Genomic DNA, 20360 nt, shown 5'->3' on the forward strand with positions numbered 1-20360 from the left:
GCATTTAAAAACACTATAGGAAAGAGTGCTCATGTTCAGCTTGTTCAGTATGCAATTATCTTCTGTGTAGAAGTCTTGGCTGGTTTAAGTTTCCTGGGGCTCCTGAGCACACAAGATGCTCCCACCCCTCTTCCCTTTATGCAGCATCTGGGCTTTGTCCTCACCAGCAGTATTTATAGAAAAGCATCCAGTCCATCACGTTTGGTACTTCACTATTTAATGGTGAAATAAATCCAGTAAGGATGAGTTTTGTTGTTTGGTTGCCGTTGGACTTGGTCCTGATGGGAGCCTGAAACCACTTAGGCTCTCTGGGAGCCCAGGAGAGAGATTTTCAGATGTACGCAGAGAATGCAAGATGACAAACTGCTAGATTCAGTTAAATCGGGACTGTTAATTATAGCAGTTTAAATTGGGTTCTGACTCAGATTTTGAATTCATAGTGGCAAGATGACAGCCTGGAGAAGGTGTTTGCAAATGGCTGACTCAGAGGATGATGATCAGCACAACGGTGCCTTCTGCCCGTGCTAGTACTACGTGTTTGTAGGAGCGCTGCTCCCCGGCGCTGGTTGCCAGCCCAGCTCCACCCCTTGGTCTGTCCACCACAGATTACGAAGCCTGGAAAGACAAAGTGAGCAACTGGAGGAAGGATCGTATAAATTGGGTGAGTACTGAATGGCAGCCCGCCATCTCTCTTAGTGCTCTGTCCTCTTCTTTCCACCTCTAATGCTGATTTTCCAGATGTTTCTGTAGGCATCCAGCTGCTTCTGACTTGAGTTGATGAAATGGCTTCTGAGTGAAGAGCAAGCATTTCCTAAATCCTTTGTGAAGCAGAGAGGCTGAATTTCCACCCGGTTCTCCAAATTGTGAGCCAGCATGTGAGGCTGCGGTCGGGAAGGCCATGGGCTGCCAAAGGGATGGGTGCTCTGGGGAAAAGCTGCCTTGGTAGGGAGGTCACAAAATCTGTCCAAATTTCTGGCCAAATTCCCTCAAATTGAGGCCTCCTCCTGGAAATACTGAATGCTGGCAGATTCCAGTGCTGCCTCTCCTCTCCCCAAAGCACTTTTGCTTTTTTCTGCTAGTTGTCCTTGAAATCATTTCATTCTTGCTTTCATACAAGACAAAAATTCCCAAGATCTGGTTCCCCGTGTACTCACAGTGCAGATCAGCTCAGATGCTCAAACGGTTGCTGACATTAATTTGCAAGCGTCGTAAATGACTAAGTTTCATAACTGTATTTTGTTAGTTGCAAGTGGGGGTCAAGATCTAATACCACATGAATAATACAGCTAACTCCTGCTTTGATCTTTGAAATCCTCATACCTGTGCTTTTCTGTGTGCACTGTCAGCTAGGCACCAAACAGCGAGTGGGGAGGGTTTGTTACAAGCTGCTTGGGACCGATCCAGAAGCCAAGGAGCACATCTAGTGAAGTAAATCACATATCAGTTCCACACAGAAATAATGCACCAATCCTGAAATTACTGTTTTCAAATTTCTGACTCTGCTCTAATGATTATTAGAATGGAGAGAGTAATATATTCAATGAATTACTGGTTTTAATCCATTGAATAGCTAAGAACAGATTGTGATTCCCTGGTCTATTTGGTATTCAAATGAATTCAACAGATACCTTTTCTAATCTTCAACTTGGTGGTCTGAAAGCAAATTTCCACTGTACCTAGTTGGTGGTGGTCTGATTAATCACATGCATCCTATCTGTTTCCTGACAGGAACATTGTAGGAACATCTAGGCTGAATCCCTATTTGCACAAATGCACAACTGGGTTTTCACAATGTGGAAACAACTTACACATGTGGCTTTCCTCATGCTCTTTTTTCCTTCTTTTTCCTTCTTTCTTTCTTTCTTTCTTTCTTTCTTTCTTTCTTTCTTTCTTTCTTTCTTTCTTTCTTTCTTTCCTTCTTTCCTTCTTTCCTTCTTTCCTTCTTTCCTTCTTTCCTTCTTTCCTTCTTTCCTTCTTTCTTTCCTTCCTTCTTTTTCTTTCTTTCTTTCTTTCTTTCTTTCTTTCTTTCTTTCTTTCTTTCTTTCTTTCTTTCTTTCTTTCTTTCTTTCTTTCTTTCTCTTTCCTTCCTTCCTTCCTTCCTTCCTTCCTTCCTTCCTTCCTTCCTTCCTTCCTTCCTTCCTTCCTTCCTTCCTTCCTTCCTTCCTTCCTTCCTTCCTTCCTCTCTTTCCCAAAGTGTCACAGAAAATGAACTCAAAATGAATTTAAATGGGTCCAGAGCAAACTTGTTTACTTTTTTTTTTTTTTCCCCTCCTATGGCACATCTAGGAACAGACTGTGATTGAGGCTCTGATACAGAAAGGTGATTTATGATAGTCTTAGCTTTAGATGTGCTGCCCTGCTCCTGTTGCATTCAGTGTGACTGTGCAAGCAGAAAATGAAGTATGAGCATTGTCTTGGGAAGATCAGGGCCTAAGCTAAGATTATCTGAAAACTTTTTGAATTATTCAGCTCAAATACTCACTGTTTGGACACTACTCCTGAAAGAACTAAGTCTACCATCATTACTTCCTAGTCCTCTAGACAACTTGAACCATGAATTATTGTCACTATTCCCCTGTACAAACAAACAAACGAACAAAAAAGATGCCACTGAGCATAAACAAACTTATATTTTCTGTAAGGGAACATGCCTGAGAGAGACAAACCCAGGCAAAGTAACATCCACTGTGAATTTCCTAGGCCAAGGATATTTTTTTCAAATTATTTCACCGCTAGGTTCAACTTCAACTTTAATATATATAATTTTAATTTCAGAGTAGATTTTACATTTTTTGACAAGTAAACTGGCATATTTCTTGAGGGCTCCCAACAGGATATCACGTAGCTGCCTGTAATTGAGGGAAGGAAGATGGGCAGAAGCATGCCTCATTGAGGTGATGTTCTTCTAGTCCACAGCAGAGTTCCTGCAGATGTCAACAGTGAGCTTGACCACTGCCAAAAGGAAGAAGCTGATCTTCATGTATTAGCCAAACTCTATCATACCCACAGAAACTGTCCGTGATTTCCTGGAAAGTATTCTTGCACTGGGAGGACTCCTCTTGGTTTTTTGTGCTGCACCCAGTTTGGAAGCACCCAGTTTGAGAGGCTATCCTTCCCACCACACAAGAGAAGCGCTATGTTTAGGTTTCCATGGCTGTTCTGTAGATAAGCTGTGTAGATGGATCATGCAAACTCAACCCAACACTCAGTGCCTGCAGTAAAATAGATGTTCTGAAGGTGCCTCTAGCGAAAGTGTAAAATCAGAGTGAAATGTCTTTCCCCAGCGACAGACTTACAATCAGCCATATGAGAGACGTTCCAACCTACATTTGTGCCTTAAATTTGTGCCTCAGTCAACAGAAGGAACAAGGCGTAGTTGTGGAGATTTACAGTTTCTGAAGTTCTCCGCTGTAGAGATGTGGTGACAGATTTACCCGTCAGGAAACAGACTGGGAGAGGAGGGAAGACGGGGCAGGTGTGAGGATCTCCAGATCAGCGTGTGGTCTGGATGAGCAGCTCTGTTTCTCTCTGTTGCCATCCTATTTTTCTCCTATCCATACTATCCATCCAGCCATGATATATCCCAATGGATATAACCCTCTTAGGCTGTGGGACACAGTGAGAGGCCCTCAGAGAAAACAGTTCCTGACCCCTCACCATGGTGGGGTAGAGCAGTGGATGGTGGACTTTTGGTGGCTCCAGGAGCTGAATGCTGCTCCGGAGAATGTAAAAAGGCAAAGGGGAAGGAGGAAAATGGGGACTGAGTGGTGAGAAGGGCTGGCAGGTGCTGGGAATGGTGTGAGGATGCTGGAGGGCATGTGCTCAGCTCCTTGGGCTTGTCGCACCTTCTCAGGGCCTGTGGCCTGCAGCAAAGCAGCCATAAAAGCTAGCATTGTCTCAGAGCACTTAGCCGGTCATGCTTAAAGGGATTGTAAGTGTTTGTTAGAGGTTGGAAGCAAGAATGTGAGTAAAAACATAAGGTAAGCCCTCAGGGTAGATGTACTCTGTGACAGTGTAACCTGCTCCTCCTACTTCCCAGTTTTGCACCTGGTTAACTCTAGGTCAGAATGAAGCTATAAAGTCATAAATGATTATTTGTGACCCCAGACAAGAACATAACCTTTCTATCTTTAGACTCCATTCAAGTGGCAAAACCCTGATTACAGAATATTTTTCCATGAATTAGGAATGCAGGCTCTGTAGGTCACAGGGAGTTCAGACTATTCCCTTGGCATAAGCAGATGTCTTCAAGATAAACCCCTCCTGAACACGTCAACAGTTCCAAACTAGCTTGTGTGCCCTGAAAAGGAAGAAAAAAAAAAAAAAAAAAAAAAGAAAGAAAAAAAAAAAGAGAGAGAGAGAAAGAAAAAAAAAAAAAAAAAAGAAGAAAAGGGAGGTATCACCTTTCCAAAAGACTGAACAGCCAGGTGACTTCAGGAGCTAGATTAAATTGCATTTCAGGTGTTGGCTCTACAGCACGTGGCTATCGATCTGGAAGCAGGCCTTTTTGGTGATACACAAACCTGAGGGAAGGAGGATGTGCTGCACAGCCTGTAGGTGCTGCAGGGCTGTGCTGCCTTCATGCAGGGACTGTGGGGCCAGCCTAGAGGAGGTGACAAGCAGGGCACGCAGAGGCACCCACAACAGCCTGTGCAAAATTGCTGCAGCAGCTGCTTTGCCACTGTTTCTTCCTGCTCCCTATTTTGCTTCTTTTTCTTGACTTTATTTCCCCACAGTCCTCCTGCTGGCCTTCTACCTACTACCCAAATTCTCCATTCTCCTCTATATCTCCTTCACTTTTCCTTAACATCCCGTTTTAAGAAAACCTTCTTATCTTCTCTAAACTTTATTCCTTCCTTCTCTGCCCCTTTTCCCCAGTCTATCTTCTGGTTCCTTATTCAGACGTACGCCTTGTTCCAGTTGCAGTTTATCCAGGATCCTCCTCCACTCGTTGTTCTTGCTGTGACATTCTCATCTGGAGCACATCCCTCCCTCCCAAAGGCGAGCGGCTGTGTTTCCCGGTGAAGCTCCCTCCATCTGCCTTCCAATCAATCATCTCTGTACCAACTGCTGGGATTCGGCTGGCAAGCACCGTGCCCTCCTGGCAGCACACGACCCTCCCAAAACACTTACTCATGGAGGAGACAGATCCTGGCACTGTGGTGCCAGTGGAGAAGCAGGGTGATGGTCACTGCTCCTCTGAGCAGGCACGATGGCTGTACCTGTCCAGAGCTACGCCCTTACCTTCCCAGCACATAGCGAGTATTTTATGTCATTGGCCAAGCGGGAGAGCTGAATCATTAGCAGCATCATGGCTTATAAATCTTCGTGTGACAGGGCACGGTGGTGAAGGCATCTGCCATGCTTTGCTCTTTGGGAAGCAACTGGCTGAGTTTCAGCTGCTGTAATATGGAGTGCTGTGTAACAGGGAGGCAGCCTGCCTCAGAACTGCTCCCCCGGCCATTTTCTGGAAGGATGATGTACTGCCTAGCTTCATCCAGCCTGCACAACGAATACTGTGACCGTACCCCTCCTAGTTATGTCATGGCTTTTTATCCCGTGGGACACTAAAGCATTTGTGGTTTATAGAAATGCAGAACAGCGTCAGCTCTCCTTCAAGTGCCAGGCTGGAGTTTTAGCAGCTCTCTGCTCATGCTGCTGCACAGCCATCTTCACATGAAACGAGGTGATAAATAACAGCCCGAGTCAAGCCCAAGCAGGTTTGCATGGGCTGGCCACCCCAGGACACACACACATGCTGTCCTTTCCCTTGCTGGCACAGAAGAGCCGCTCCTCTGCCCCCGTGCCCTTCCTCAGCCCAGCAGAAACACCTGCACACAGCTGGTGGGGATAACAGGGCAGCCAGGACCTCGCTTCGGTACCTGCATTTTTACTTTCATTAGTGGAAGCATTGTCTCTGGTTCCTCCTTTATCTCCCTGATATCTTACTACTGTTGCTTGCATGGGTAAGAGCATTGTAGTACCAGCAGTATGGAAGCATTGCTGTAAATAGGAGCGTTTTTAACTCCAACCCTTTCTCTGTCTCTAATAGGACAGTTTATGTATTGTTCAAAACAGGAAAGGCAAAAACATAGCAGGAAGACTATTTCTCAGTGGCACCTGTGATGTCGGAAACAGATATGCACATTAAAAGGAAAACACCTTCTCATCTGCCATGTAAAAGAAATTAAGGGATGATATCTGCTGCGAAATATCAACCAGGCACCGTAGCAGGACTCATTCCATGCCCTTGGGTGTTTAGCAGTTATGGTGTACTTGGCTTGGACTTTTCCAGATATTATATCTGCATAAGCTGTCTTTTAAAACATAAATACTTTTCCACAGAGGAAGACTATGTCTCCCCTTCTTTGCCATTAACAAAGGTATTTTGACTGGATGAATAATTTAGGCAGGAAAGGGCCTCAGGAGGTGGGAAGGGACTGTGGGAAGTGTCCAGACCAAGCTGCTGCTCACAGCGGGCTCAGATTCAAGGTGCTCAGGGTTGAAAGCCTTCATGGATGGAGACTGCTCAGCTTTCCTGGGCAATCCTCTCTGCTTCCTCATGCAGAAGGTTTCTCCTTAAGGCCAGTCTGAGCTTCTCTTGCTCTCTTGTTTCACTTCATGTTGTCTCTCATCCTGCTGCCACACAGCACTACACAGGGTCATGCTTGCCCTTCTCAATGGTCTCCTTGCAGGTGGTGGGCGGCTGTTAGGCATATTTTGGGAGAAGTCACAAATGTCTCCGGTGCCACGCTGGTCTCCTAAGGGGTGAGACCATCACTGTCAGATTTTCTTCTGCCACAAAGGAAAGCTGGGTATAAAATCTCCCTTCTTCTCTCCTCGGTGCTTAAATCACTGCTGTGATCATATACTAGAGTGCGTTACGATATTTAATATGATTTACCTTTTTGTAGTAGTCCTGTGAGACCGGAAACCAGTTTCATTCTGAATTTATGAATATGTAAATGAGGCATGGTGAAACTAATTGGCTTGCCCACAGGAAGGTTGTCACAGAATAGGAGCTTGAACCTGTTACACCTGTTAACACGTTCCGTGCTCTGTCTATTTGTCCTTCCCTGCCTCTGTTCTGCTGCCCAGCTGCATCCAGGGGTGAGCTGACCTGTACCACCACATGCTGCTAGCATGAGCTGCAGGCTGCCATCAGGTCCCACGCACCTATGGAAGGGGGAAAGGGCTTGGGCTAATCCGTGTGCTCATCAAAATGCAGAGCCCCAGGGGAAGCCCAGCTTGGGCTCCTCCTTTTTTTCTTATGTTTCCTGAAAATGAGTTGATTCCTCCTGCTATAAGGTGACAATACAAAACATTGCAGAAAGCAAATTCTTCACGTACCAAAAAAGTAACACCAGCGGAATAAACATGACCATCCTTGTAGCTACCCTGCTTTTCCTTTTGTTTTTGACATGGGACCTTCTCTATCCCTCTTCTGCTTGTTTCCGTGCACAAGTTATACATAGATCTCTCTACCCCATTTCATCAACAACAACAAAAAAGGAGTACGAAAGGTCTGCAGAAGCCCCCGGGGAAGTGATGCAATCACAGATGTTGTAGGATCTATGTCCCAGCTGCAGTGAACCTGCATGTGGCAGCTGCTGTTGCACAGCCATCACCAGTAACAGCTGGAGGGGCTCTGCTTGTAATGGCACATCCCCCGGGAAGGAGCGAGTGCGAGCAAAAGCAGCAGGCGCTGCGTACAAGGCATCGCACTGCAACGCTTTACTTTGCCTTTTGTTAGGAAACAAGCACAAAAGCAGGGAGAAAAACAAGAAAAATTGGAGATGTTCTCCTGCACCCCCCTCCCTAGAAGTAGCATCAGCTATCTAACCACCCCAAATTATGCTCTTCCCTCTCTGACTGAGCCCATAAGACAGCTGAGACCAAAGTATTTGCTATTGTTTGACCTTTTCTAAATATCCTTCTTAAAGCAGTGGAAGGACTCAGTGCAAAATAAAGGTGGCCGAAAAGCAAAATAAAAATGAAAAAAGAGCCGCGATCTCTGGAGCCTGCACAGAGAAGCCGTATTCCTTGTAGGTTTTTTTTTTCTCATTACCTGAGAAGAAGACGTACATTAGGAGAACATATAAGAAATAAAACAAAAATGAGGTTTATATCCTCACTAAAGAAAAAGCAGTTCCTACGTTCATTGTCACTGTGTTTTGATATATATTTAGCTATATTATGTCCTAGGATCATCTAATTTCCATATAAAGTATCGCTACTTTCAGTTTTACTAGACAGTGTTCAGGGGAGACTTTGATTTGTGTGCCCGAGGGTAGATCTGAGAAAAGCATAATTTTCTTTAAGTCCCCTCTGTCATGCACCATCAGTAAATTCCTGTACAGATTACAACATGGGTGTTTAGTCAGAGGTCTGCACTCCCACGGAGGAGAGTGGGAGGGAATAATAAATGTGTGGACCAAAGTGGAAAAAAAAAAAAAAAAAAAAAAAAAAGGTAAAAGAAAAGAGAGAAAGAGAGAGAGAAATTTCATTAAGAAAGGTTACTGAATCAAAAAGAATTTATCAAAAGTAGACTGGTGAGAGTGGCTCTTGAATTTTTATGAATTTGTGGGGCACACAAGTCAGCCTGCTTTGGACTGTAATTTCAGCTAATAGCAGAATGGGGACCACTGAGGCACACTCTGTCACTGTTTCTAATCTCCACTGCTCTGGAACACCAGTTACGCATCAATTCAATTAATCACCAGTGATAACAAAAGCTGTTTTTTTTCCCCACTTTAGAAGTGATGCCTTTTTTTTTTTTTTTCTTTTTAAAGTGCAGAACTTTATCAGTCACAATTTCTTTTTCCCTTGGAAAAAAAAAAAAAAAAAAAAAAAAAAAAAAAAAAAAAAAGCTTATAAAGTTCATCTATACAGAGCGCGTAAATCCTATCTCCTACAGTTTTCCCCTGTAACCTTGCATGAAATACGGCTCGAGGCTGTGCTAATTCTCAGCGTTTAATGCGGACTGATGAAAGCAGTTCATCACTCACAGGGATGTACCGTGCTCTCAGTAGCACACCCATGGATCAGGATGCACACACGTGTCAGACCAGCAAAGCCACAGGCAGTGGTGTCATGGCATGGCATGTAAGTACACCATACCAGGTACACCACAGCAGCCAGCAGGTAGCTCTTTGGGGATACATTAAAAAATGAACACTTTCCACCATACAGAAAAGCCTCTCCTTCTTGTCACTCTCCCCCCTCCCTAGATTTATCTCCTTCTGCTAATGACTTTTTCAATTTGTGCCTTTCTCTGACAGATAAAGCTTTGTCTGCCTGTTCTCTTGGCTTGGTGCGACTCTCGCCTTGTTTGCTGCTCATTACCAGCCCTCTGCAGAAGGTAGAGGCACGAACCCTCCCATCAGCAGCTCAATGATCCCACTTCAAACCCAGTCGTTCTGCTGCCACATCTCATCCTGACAACTCATTATCCACCCGCCCAGGTCAGTCTGGCTCTTGCATATTCTCTGTGCTGCGACCCCAGACTCTCTCTCCTGCCTGCTACGCCTTAATTCACTGGTAAGCTTCCCCTGCTGAGTGTGACCCTCTCTTGCAGTGGAAAGGGAAGGGAAGTAGAGGAGCACAGACGCGTGGCTGTGTTCAGAGGTGGTCCTTCATCTCAGCCCCCTTTCTGCTGCCCAGAGGGGCTGCTCCAGAGGAGGTGCCAGACTCTTCCTAACTCCCCGAATGCCACTTCTGTGGGGAAGGCACAAAAGGAGAGCACATGGGACTCTGCCTGTGCTCCCAGCTTGTGACATATGAATGATTAGAGCTGACATTTACAACATCTCCCATCTGAAGCCTTGTAGATATGTCTACCAGGCTGCGAGGCAGGCAGGTGTGATCATCTCTGTGTAACGGAGGAGCAAACGGAGGCACAGCGTGAGGACACGAGCTCATGGCCCATCCTTTCCTTTCCTTAACACCAGGGTTGGGGAAGTCAGGCATTGAACAGGCTGGGCTAGGCCACAGCCTTCCCAGTGAGGCAGGAACATCCATGTGCAATTATTGTGTCAGTGTGAAAGGGAAAAATTTGAATATGAAGTTTTCTAGGTAGAAAATAGGTCTGTCTTTCATCTTCCTCTCTCTTTCAGTCAGGAAAGAATAAGTTTGTTTCTAATGACAGACACCCTATCTGTAACCAAATACATTGCTTCCTTTGGTGCAGTAGAGGACCAGCAAAATTTCACGGCCTGGTTGTTCTCAGATGGTGCACTCGAGGCTGAGCATTCCCGTATCTCTCAGGAGATGAATCAGGGTGCTGGCTCCAGTTCCCTTTCAGAGACAGCAGCCCCAGTGATGACCAAAGAGGTGGCTCTTAGCTCAGCTCTCCCGAGTGAGAAATGTCTGACTCAGTGTTTGTGCCAGGCCGCACAGCACCACCTGGCTCAGGCATCAAGGTACTGTCACAGCACCAGTGATGTAAGGAGGCGGTGTGCTCTGAAATACCTCTGGCTGCCCACTAGAGCAGACAGGAAGCTCGGTTACCACCACTCTGAGCTGGCTGTGAGGGTCACGGCCAGGCTTCATGCACTCCAGCACCATTGACCTTCACTGCTCAGCAAAATCCTCCTTCCTGTAGCACTCATCTACACATTCCCTCCTCGGCTCTGTCCTGACTGGCATAAAGGGTCTGTTCTTTGACCAGCACCAATCTTCTCCATCCCCAAAAGTGCAGCCCACACAAGCAGAGGCAGGACTTAGACCATTTCCAGTGCCCTGCAGGCAAGTGACCCCTGCAACGGCGCCCAGGACAGCCCTCTGTCATGAGCTGCACATGCAATTACCATGATCTTTTCTAAAAGGGCTCTGCAGGGACGTGTCTATTTAAGCAGAAGCAGCAGTTACCAGACTCCAGAGCTGTCATTACACCAACATTTGCAGCTCTGCATTTACCTCTTTGTGGCTCCCTGAGCTCTTGCAGCACTGACAGCCCATACCACACGGCGCTTAGCTCATACCCTACCTGAGCAGTAAGCACATAGGCAGACAGGTCCTGGGGGAAAAAAGAGAGGTGATATTTGCTCTGTAGCCTTTATTTTTATGGGTTAAACCTGACAAACCCAGTCTGCTCTCAAAATGCTTCTTGTAGGACAATACGTCTCAGGTCTCCATGCTTTGCTGCTTCTTTTCTGCCTCACTTTTTCCACACCTTGGGATGTTTTTGCTTTTCTCCAACCACCTTTCCAAGCTGACTGCAGTTCTCCCCATGCCTTCCCTCATATCCATAAGCCCTGATCTTCTGGGTCTCTCTAGAGGTTGCTCACCTCGCTGTGAGTGCTGAGCTGCAGTGACCACATCCAGTTTCTGCACCAGCCTTCCTTTCTTCTGTAGGGTGAGCGTGGCTGTGTCCCCACCCTGGAGGGACAGAGATCATCATGCCTGCCCACATCCCCCTGTCAAGGACTGGGCTCCCCAGGCATTTCTCAGAGGCCTCATGTTTCTTAATACATTTAAGAGAAATCTGAAGGAAGGAGTGGAAGAAATGTTCATACAGCGGTGGCCCAACACTTTGGGACAGCAGTTAATAACCTAGGAGTGATTGCAATGACCTGGGTGAATTAGAGGAGCTGTCAGGAAGGAGATGAAATGTAACAAGTCTAAGAACAGCACAGTTAAGAGAATTACAAATGCAGCTCTAAAGAAGGGTATCCGTGACTGGGCAAGAACAATGCAGGGAAAGAACCTGGGGTAATCACTCATGAAGGAATTAGGATGAGTAGTTAATGAAAAGCCATAATTAAGGGAAGCAAATATAGTCTTGGGATGTGTGAGAGGGAAAATAATATGAAAAATTTTACCCAGAGTGTTTTGATCACATCAGCTGAAACGCAGCTACCGGCGGAGTTGGGTTTGTACCTCTGGAGCATGAAGCTGGGAATCCCCAGCTCAGAAACTGTGCTCGAGAGCCCCCATCCCTCCAGCAAAGCCTCTGCTTGTTAACTTTCACATATGCTGCAAGGTCAATCTGTTTTCAGGCTGTTTACAGGGCTGAAAGAGCAGGGAGGGATGAAACCACCTTTTTCTGGATCAGACGAGAGTTTTCACATCTTTATATTTCATGTCCATTTTATAATCTCCCGCTAGTAAATAGAGGTATGAGTCCTAAAGCTACAGCAAACATGTGCAGGGAGGAAAAGTTTATCTTCTGCTCACAGAGCACCGTTGCACACCCTGTAGGAATTATGCATGATGGTGGGCACAAAGGGAGATGTGACGTTGCTGATAAGCAGGTGGGAGCCAGCTGAGCTGCAGCTGGGCAGCATTGAACATCTGCCTAAAAACACGTGGGGGCTCCTCTGATTTTAGTGCAGTTCCTGCATCCAAGAGCTCCCGTACTGTATGACCAACAGGATGAGGAAGAGGAGGGAGAGCCAACAGCAGGCAGGTTGTCCAGCCTCCGAAGGCAGCTGATGGGAGGAAGGATTGCAAGACTCAAAGGTGGGATGTCCAAAGCCCACGGTGTGCTCATTGCAGTTGCTTGCCTGCCTCAGTTCTTTTGGAAGGTTTCTTACCCATAATAAGAATAACTGAGGCCCCTGGGGCTGGTTTTCCTTGCTCTCTTCCTTCCCCCTGTGTTTGCAGTGCCAGTAGACCATCCTCTGAGGAGGCTGAGGGATGGTGTGCTGAGATACAAGCTGAAATGAGAGGAAAAATAGCCTGTGCTTAGAAGATGCAAATGATGAGGGAGACAAAGTGACCATCTGTCTACCCAACTTCCTTAATCCTGTATAGGCAAGGAGCTACTTTAAAAGTCAATATTCCTTCTGTTTCCTCACCCACCTGTCTCTGTAGTCAGCTCCTGCCTGAATTCTTTGATGTCCATAAATGAAGGGAAGGAAAGGGGATCTGGGCTGTCTTACCTCAGGAAAAATATCCACACAGATAACTGCCTGCCCTAGCCTTTGATGTAATGAAACTTGATTATCTAAGTACCACTGCAGTAAAATTGGATACCAGTGGGCCCAGTGTCCATTTTAATGGCATGGTAATTCACTTTGCCTGCAGCCGTAGAGAGGCTGTTACAACAAAATCCTACTGCTAATAGACAGAAGGTCAGTCTTATCCGTCCTGTCACAGGTAGATTACCACAGCTGAAATCCCCATGGCAGTGGTGGCTTTCTACCCTTTGCATGTAGTGAGCCCCTGCACTTTCTGACACGCAGAAGGAAAACCTCAAATATGTGTTCTCCACCTGCAAATCAAATGCGATCCACTGTTAATGCTACAGTATTCAGAGGGTGTTGCACTTTACAGGCATTCACCTACTGGCAGGTCCCTAACACAAGGAGCTTTCCTTACGTGTTTAAGCATCACGAGACAAGGACAGGCTGGATGGAGGGGATGGGAGGGCTAAAAAAATAATATTTTGTGCCACTGTGGTTTGTTAGGCACAGATCTTACACATGCTGCAACATTGCTGAAGCCAGGAAAGGATTTCATATTTTACTGCTATGGGGAAGCTTGTGTGGTTTCTAGTAAGTATGTGTGATCCAAAAACCTTACCAAAACCACTGGGGATTATAACAGCCTTCCACGAGGGCTAAAAGAGGTAGTGATTAAATATCCCTTTACTCATTGTTAGCTGATCAAAAAGAAGCCCAAATTATGTGCTAATATGACAGCCAGGGCACATAGTGTCAGAGTATTGATGCAAATGCTTGATGGCATAAAATGAGGCTGTAAATCAGAGGTAAAAAGACAAAAAAAAACTCCTTGAAGGTGTTGAAGTCTGGAAACAGCAAGTGTGGCAAACCGTAGCATGGCTTCATGAGAAAGCCATGAGACTGACAACCTTTTTGGGCAGAATTCTGGCTGAAAGAAAGGGGTTGAAATTTCGGCCAAGGAAAATGCATCCTGTGTTCATGGCACATCAATAAACAGGGTCGCTTCGGAGAAGTATCTGTTGGTATACAAACCAAGGCAGGCTGAGATATCTATGGCAAATACAAGTACAGAGGAATCGGTCAAGGGATATCCAACAACTGAGGTAAGTTAAAGACCATCTGAAGTTATCCCCTAGGGCTCTTAATCATGTTTAAGCCCACAGTTGCCTACCATTCATGTACAAAACCTTAGATTTGACTTAACCCCCTGGGTTCTCCATGGCTGAGGGTACAGTTTAAAGCTGTTGGGCTGCTCCAGCCAATTTTGAAGGGTAGAAAACAGTCCTGTCCGTGTGAGGGACTTCATATAACAATCAGTGGGGAATCCTTACTGTGATTCATCCCAGCTCTCTTGAACTCCTACCTTGGGATGCATGAAGCAGCCTCTGGAAGTGCTTGTTCCTTTTCCCTCCTCACAGCGAGACCCCTAGGTGCTTGGCTGGATAGGCAGCTCACCTCTGCTAATGTGCACACCTCTCACACAAGTGGGACCGATGTCCCTACACCTACTGTCCAAAAGTTGGCTCACAGCCTCCAGGAGGCCTCCATGAACCAACTGGAGAGGACAAAACACACAGGGAAACTCTCCTTCTCACAGGCAGCTCTCACCCCATTCTGTACATTTTCTGCTCTGCCAGTCTAGTCTTCTGAGGCATACACTGGCATGTTTTGTCTTCACAAACACAAAACATTATTATTCAAAAAAAAAATTACGTTTTATTTATTGGAATCTGAAGAGAATTACACTAGATAAATGTGGTCTTAATTGCCCTCTCTGGCTGTACAGATGTTTATTCTTTCCTCGTTTTGTTTCATTTTGTGTTTTTTTTTTGTTTGTTTGTTTCTTTTTTTTTCCATACACTTATGTTAAGAAGAAATATTAAGCCTACACAATGTACGCAAACACATTTCACTGTTTGAGCAGGAGGAATTGGAGTTGGGCGATAGATTGTAATTCATCAAAAGGTCTGATACTGCATTATCAAAGGACACTTTCCTGTATTTTGAAAAACCTTTTCCCAACAAACATTCAAGTACATTGTTTGATCAAACAATAACAACACTTTAATCTACATCGTGTACTTTCTTCAAAATAAGAAGTGGGGAATAATGGTTCTCTCTGTTTTAAAAATGAATCCTTTTAGAAATGCTTTTAGAGGCAAAGACTTGGTGCCAGGATTTTTCTTACTCGGAGAATTTAGTGTTTTGCTGGAACAGAAACCTTATCCTTGAAGTCCAAGATGATGCATAATGTGACTTAGAGTTTAGGTGCCACAGATACATGCCCTGCACAAATGTACTCTTCCCATCTTTGAGCAGATTCAGACAATCTTGGTCTTGAATCAAGGTCCACTGAAGTGACTCCCAACCTCTTGGTTGACATCAGTCAGCTCTGGATTAGGCATCCTAAAAGTAAAGGAAGATGTATCTGACCCTACATGCTGACCCTGCCACAAAATAATACTGATCTCCAGGAATGATTTAGAAGGACCCCAAAAACATGTATGTTTCTATCATCAGCAAACAACCCAGATCCTATAGTTCTTTCCTTTCTTTTATTTACTTATTTATTTATTAACATCAATTAAATTAAGGCTGGGATTCAATTCTGCCACATTTAGCCACTGAAAAGAATAGTGCTTGTTCTAACCTAGTTCACCTCCTGTTGCTACCAGGCAGCAATGGCCAGTCCAGAACCTAGTGCATCCCACCTATCTTCCATACCTCCCTGCCAGGAATGTGAGCTACTAGTTAAGGCTTTTGGCTAAGCAACAGGAGGTGATATAAATGCCTCCTGCAATGACACGGATATTGCACCGTGCTTGATCAAGGTCTCATTTACTGTAGGCTGTTAGTTTCAAAACCGCACAGCATAGTTCTTTTCTCTCCTGGCTGTTCCTTTGAAAAAGATTAGGTGCCTGGCAAGTTTTCATACTCATTTAAAAAGCTAGAATGCAGCCAGATAGCACCACAGTCAATCATGGCTGTTATTATTAGGACCTCATCTGTTTCAGGAAGTTAGTGGAAGTCCTGCTTAACCAAGCAGGGCAGGAGTTGCCCTCCACTTTTCCCCCCTCCCTCAGGCTATTAAGTTTCCTCGTCAAAAGTTCGTGTATTTCATCTATAGTTTTAGGAACAATATTTGCTGGAAGCTAGAAAAGTGAAAGTTAAAACTGGAAAGTTATATTCAAGAACAAGTTAGTAAGGATAATTAGGCAGTAGTGTAGACAGGCCCCCGTCTGTCTGAATCAAAAGCTCTGGATCTGTATGACCATGTTAGATAAGATAATGGTGGGAATGATATAATAAGGAATTCTGTAAATGTAAGGGGTCAAGGTGGAGAGCCGAGATGATCTTTTTTTACCTGTGATTTTTAAGTATGTCTAATGACATAGCCTTTTTAAAGGCAACGAGAGAAAAAGTGTCTTTCAAGTTTGCCCATTTGGCAGACATTAATTCAGCTGAGCTAAGCAACCTGTAAATGGAACTGACAAATGCTATTATGCCAGGTGCTAAGTTTTTTTTCCTCTTTTATTTTTAATGAACACAAAAAAGATCCAAAATTCTTCCCACAGAAGACCATGTCTGGGAATTTGCCAGAAAATTCGGGGTCACTGATTTGTTTGAAGCACAGCAAAATACAGCTACCTTCATTTTTAATAAGCAAATAGGACCTGCACAGAGCACAGCCCCAACCTGCCTTGCTGATCTGCTGCATGCAGCATCCTGAGGCACGGCCAGCCATCTCGGTGGGCTGCAACCATGTGTTAAACATGCATGAGGCTGCAGGACTCAGCAGTACAGGCACACTGGGATCATTGCTCATCAACACTGGCTGACCAAAACTGTTCTCCCCTGAAAAGTCATTATTTAGAATGAAACCTGGCTAGACAAAATGAATTTCTCCTTGTATCTTTGAATAGGAATGAGGTCCATGCTTTTTTTCTGCAAAAATAAAACTGTAATTCTATTTTTTTGCATAATTTCAGGCAAATTTCAGTTCCTTCCTTTCTATAGAATAAGTTACCATGTTTCTCGAACAAGCAAAAATAGATAATCTAAATAAGTATCATAAATAATTTTATGAAGCCAAAGGTGATTAAAAAGCAAATTCCCAGGAAAAAGCACCAATGCAGTCAAATGCTTGTGAACCTCCACTGACCCGCTCCTTGTGGATGCTGATGTTGTATGTTGCTGTTCTGAGTTGGTCTTGTGTAGCCACGTCCTGGGTTATTGACTGGAGAACAGGTAGAATAGAGAACCAGCCTCACCACTTAGTATTTTAGTATTTTAAGGTCAAATTTTATTGAGTGAGCTCCTACCTACCATACTGAGACATCCCAGGGCATGTTATAGTAAAAAACGAGCCCTCTTGAGTGACTTTCAGGCACGATGCTGTTGGTGGTTTTCTGTAGATCGGGAATAGTTCGGATGTGTAGGAACTCCACATCTCCCTGAGAGCCCATCCATGAGGGACTGTCACGGTTGGCTCTGCTGCCAGCCCCACCGAGAAACCTGCCTCTCCTCTCCATCCCTGTGCCACAGGGGACTAGGTAATCATATGTAGCCCATTACACAGCACAAGACACCCGGCAATTGGTAAAGTTCAATGGCACCCCAGGAAAAAAAAACAGTTTACTTCTAATTCTATTTCACTTGCGTTTTTGAAACTCCGTAAATGATGACGCAATTTGCATTTAACTCAGTTACTATGTTGTGGGATTCACCAGAGCTTTTCAATTCAGGTTAAAAACTATATTTTCCAACCAGCCAGGACATGTTAGCCTGCATGTTAGTCACCAGTCTATCTCACAGCTGCCTGGACCTGGCTGGAAAAGGAGGAAGACCTGCAGAGCAGCAGCCAGCAGCATGAGCTCCATCACACAACTCTTTGAGACCAGCAGGAATTAAAACCTCTGTTAGGTTGGTGAGGTGGATTGAAAACCTGCTGAATGACCAGGCCAGTTATAGGCAACTGAGCTGTGGTATACTGTGAGGGTCAGTACTGGGGCGAGTACTGTTTTATATCTATGTCAATGACTTGGATGATGGCACAGGGTGCACCCTCAGCAAGCCTTCAGACAATAAGAACCAGGAGGAGTGGCTGATACACTAGATGGTTGTGCTGCCATCCAGAGGGATGTGCAGAGACTGGAGAAATAGGCAGAGGAGAACCTCCTGAACTTCAGTGAGGGGAAAAGCAAGTTCCTGGAACATCCCCTTACACCAGAACGTGCTGTGGTCCAACCCACTGGAAAGCAACTCCGCAATGAAGGAGCTGGGGTTTCTGGTGGACACCATGCTGAACATGAGCCAGCAATGCATGCCTGTGGCAAAATAAATAAATAAATACATAAACAAACAAACAAATAAATAAATAAAAAGACCAACAGCATCCTGGGCTACATTAGGGGAAGTGTTGTGAACAGGTATAAATATGAAATAGTAAAAGTCAGTAGTGTTCCCAGAGAAGTTCATCTATTCCAATCTATTCCAGATAACCACCTGACAAAACCTCCTGAATGCTATAGAGGAAAACAAGAAGTGCCATGACAATTTTACCACATGATTGTCATTCTTTCCATGTCCCAGAAATGCAGGCACAGTGGGATGATGGGATCGCTGTCAGTTCTGGGTCGTACTGTGTAATTTGAACGCATGATGAGAGAAATGTTACCTTACTTCATCTACAGCTAAAAACTATTTTTATCTCTGTATATGCTATATCATGATGGCCTCATGTTCTTGTTTACATTTCCACTTACAAAGATGACCAGTTAACTGCACTTGTAGTTGCCCACACATTTCCAGTCATCTTTAGCTTAAGGAGCGAGGTTTCACAGCTACAATTACCACTGTCACATCCTCTATCATTAAAGATTTTGTTATTTAGTTGTGTCTATTTTATTTCACTCTTCTTATCATAGGAATTCTCCTAGAAATCTTAGGTGTATTTGGTTTCCTCTAGTCTGGCAATATTAGGTTATAGCTGTGGAATGATATGTAACCTCTTGTTTCTAAACCCAGAATCGTGCATGTAGGCAATGCATCATCCATGAAGACTGTTTTGTTTTGCTTTGCTTCTTTTTTTTTTTTTTTTTTCCCAGTAATGAATCACTTTCTTCACACCACTGTACTCTAACCTTATAATGACATTCATTATCACAACATATTCAAAGCCTCTGCTTGTGAATGTAGTAAGGAGTTGTTATTGTAAGGATGAATGCAAGGGGAAATTTGGTAGTTAGAAGTGTTAGAAGAGTATCAGTTCAATCCAGAAATGGTTTCTTGAGACTCCGCACATAAAACATGATTACATACACAGATGCACAGTTACACACGTATACATTATCATTTCCAGTCTTTCAAAGGAAAGAGAATTCAGTCACTGAAGATGTAAGCTGTATACGTTATATACACACCCAGTTCCTCCAAACACAGCAGTGGGAACGTGGCAATGAAAAAGCAGTGACAGTCTGTCCCATGAGTGAGTCTGTCCATAGAGGGGTGGAAGAACAGGACAAGATCCAGCCTATGACACATGGGGCGTGTGCATCCTCCATATAGAGCCAGTAACATTATCAAAATCCTGACTTCAGATAAGGAAGTCTATTTAGGGTAAGAGTTTTTGCATTCATAGCCCCCAGTGTCCACTGGGGGGTAATACAGAGTTTGGATTAAAAACAGATGTTAACATCTGGGCACCCCAACTCTACTTTGAAAAAACAACCCATAGCCAGATATGTCCAGCAAAGATTTCTTTGTCCTAAACATTTATTGCTCTGTCCAGGGCTTTGAGACATGCTCCGGTATTATGATCTTTGTGTTTGTAATATCACAGTGATCTCACTTCGGAGGCTGATGTGTTCCTTGCTACAGATATCAACACCCTCATGATTTTTAGCAGTGCAGCAATGCAAATAAAGACAAATCAGGTTGCTGAGAGGCCCTGTCAAGCATTTTTTTATTATTTTTATTATATTTTTTAATTTGATGTAAGGAAGTGACTTACAGTGAAGAAGATACATCGAATAATTTGCTTTCCACCAGAAGGGATAAACAGCTGTATGTCAGCAGAGACATACAAGCCAACCTTGTTTTAGCTAGGAAACAGATCATAAAGCTATCAATGCTTAGTAGTTTGAGACGAGTACAGAGTAAGTTCTGGGATCATTTTGCTTTAGGGAATTTTGATATGACATCCACAATAGTGTTATAGCAACACATATACACTGTAATGATGATAAGGTAACCATGGCAATGATGATAAGACAGAACTGATTCCAACATACCATAAGAAGTATGCCATAAGAGGAGAGATACATGAACATACAGAGTTTCAGAAAATGAGTATGTCAAGTACACGTGCTTAGGCTTAAAAGCCTCTTGTGCAAGGGGTAGTTTATTTCCCCATGAGAGTATCACCTACCCTCCTGCTTTTTTTTCCTGTTA

General features: G+C 44.3%; 1 long non-coding RNA gene across 1 annotated transcript in view; it reads left to right on the forward strand.

Moving 5' to 3' along the window:
- Window positions 1–542: 542 nt before the first annotated feature.
- LOC311434454 overlaps window positions 543–20360 on the forward strand; it is a 30813-nt gene continuing 10995 nt past the window's right edge. Inside the window, exons 1-2 of the long non-coding RNA XR_014691507.1 lie at window positions 543–661; window positions 9282–9540. This is a non-coding gene — a long non-coding RNA (uncharacterized lncRNA). The remainder of the gene's footprint in view (window positions 662–9281; window positions 9541–20360) is intronic.

The sequence above is a fragment of the Aythya ferina genome (assembly GCF_964211825.1).
Source record: "Aythya ferina genome assembly, chromosome: 3".
NCBI lineage: Eukaryota > Metazoa > Chordata > Aves > Anseriformes > Anatidae > Aythya > Aythya ferina.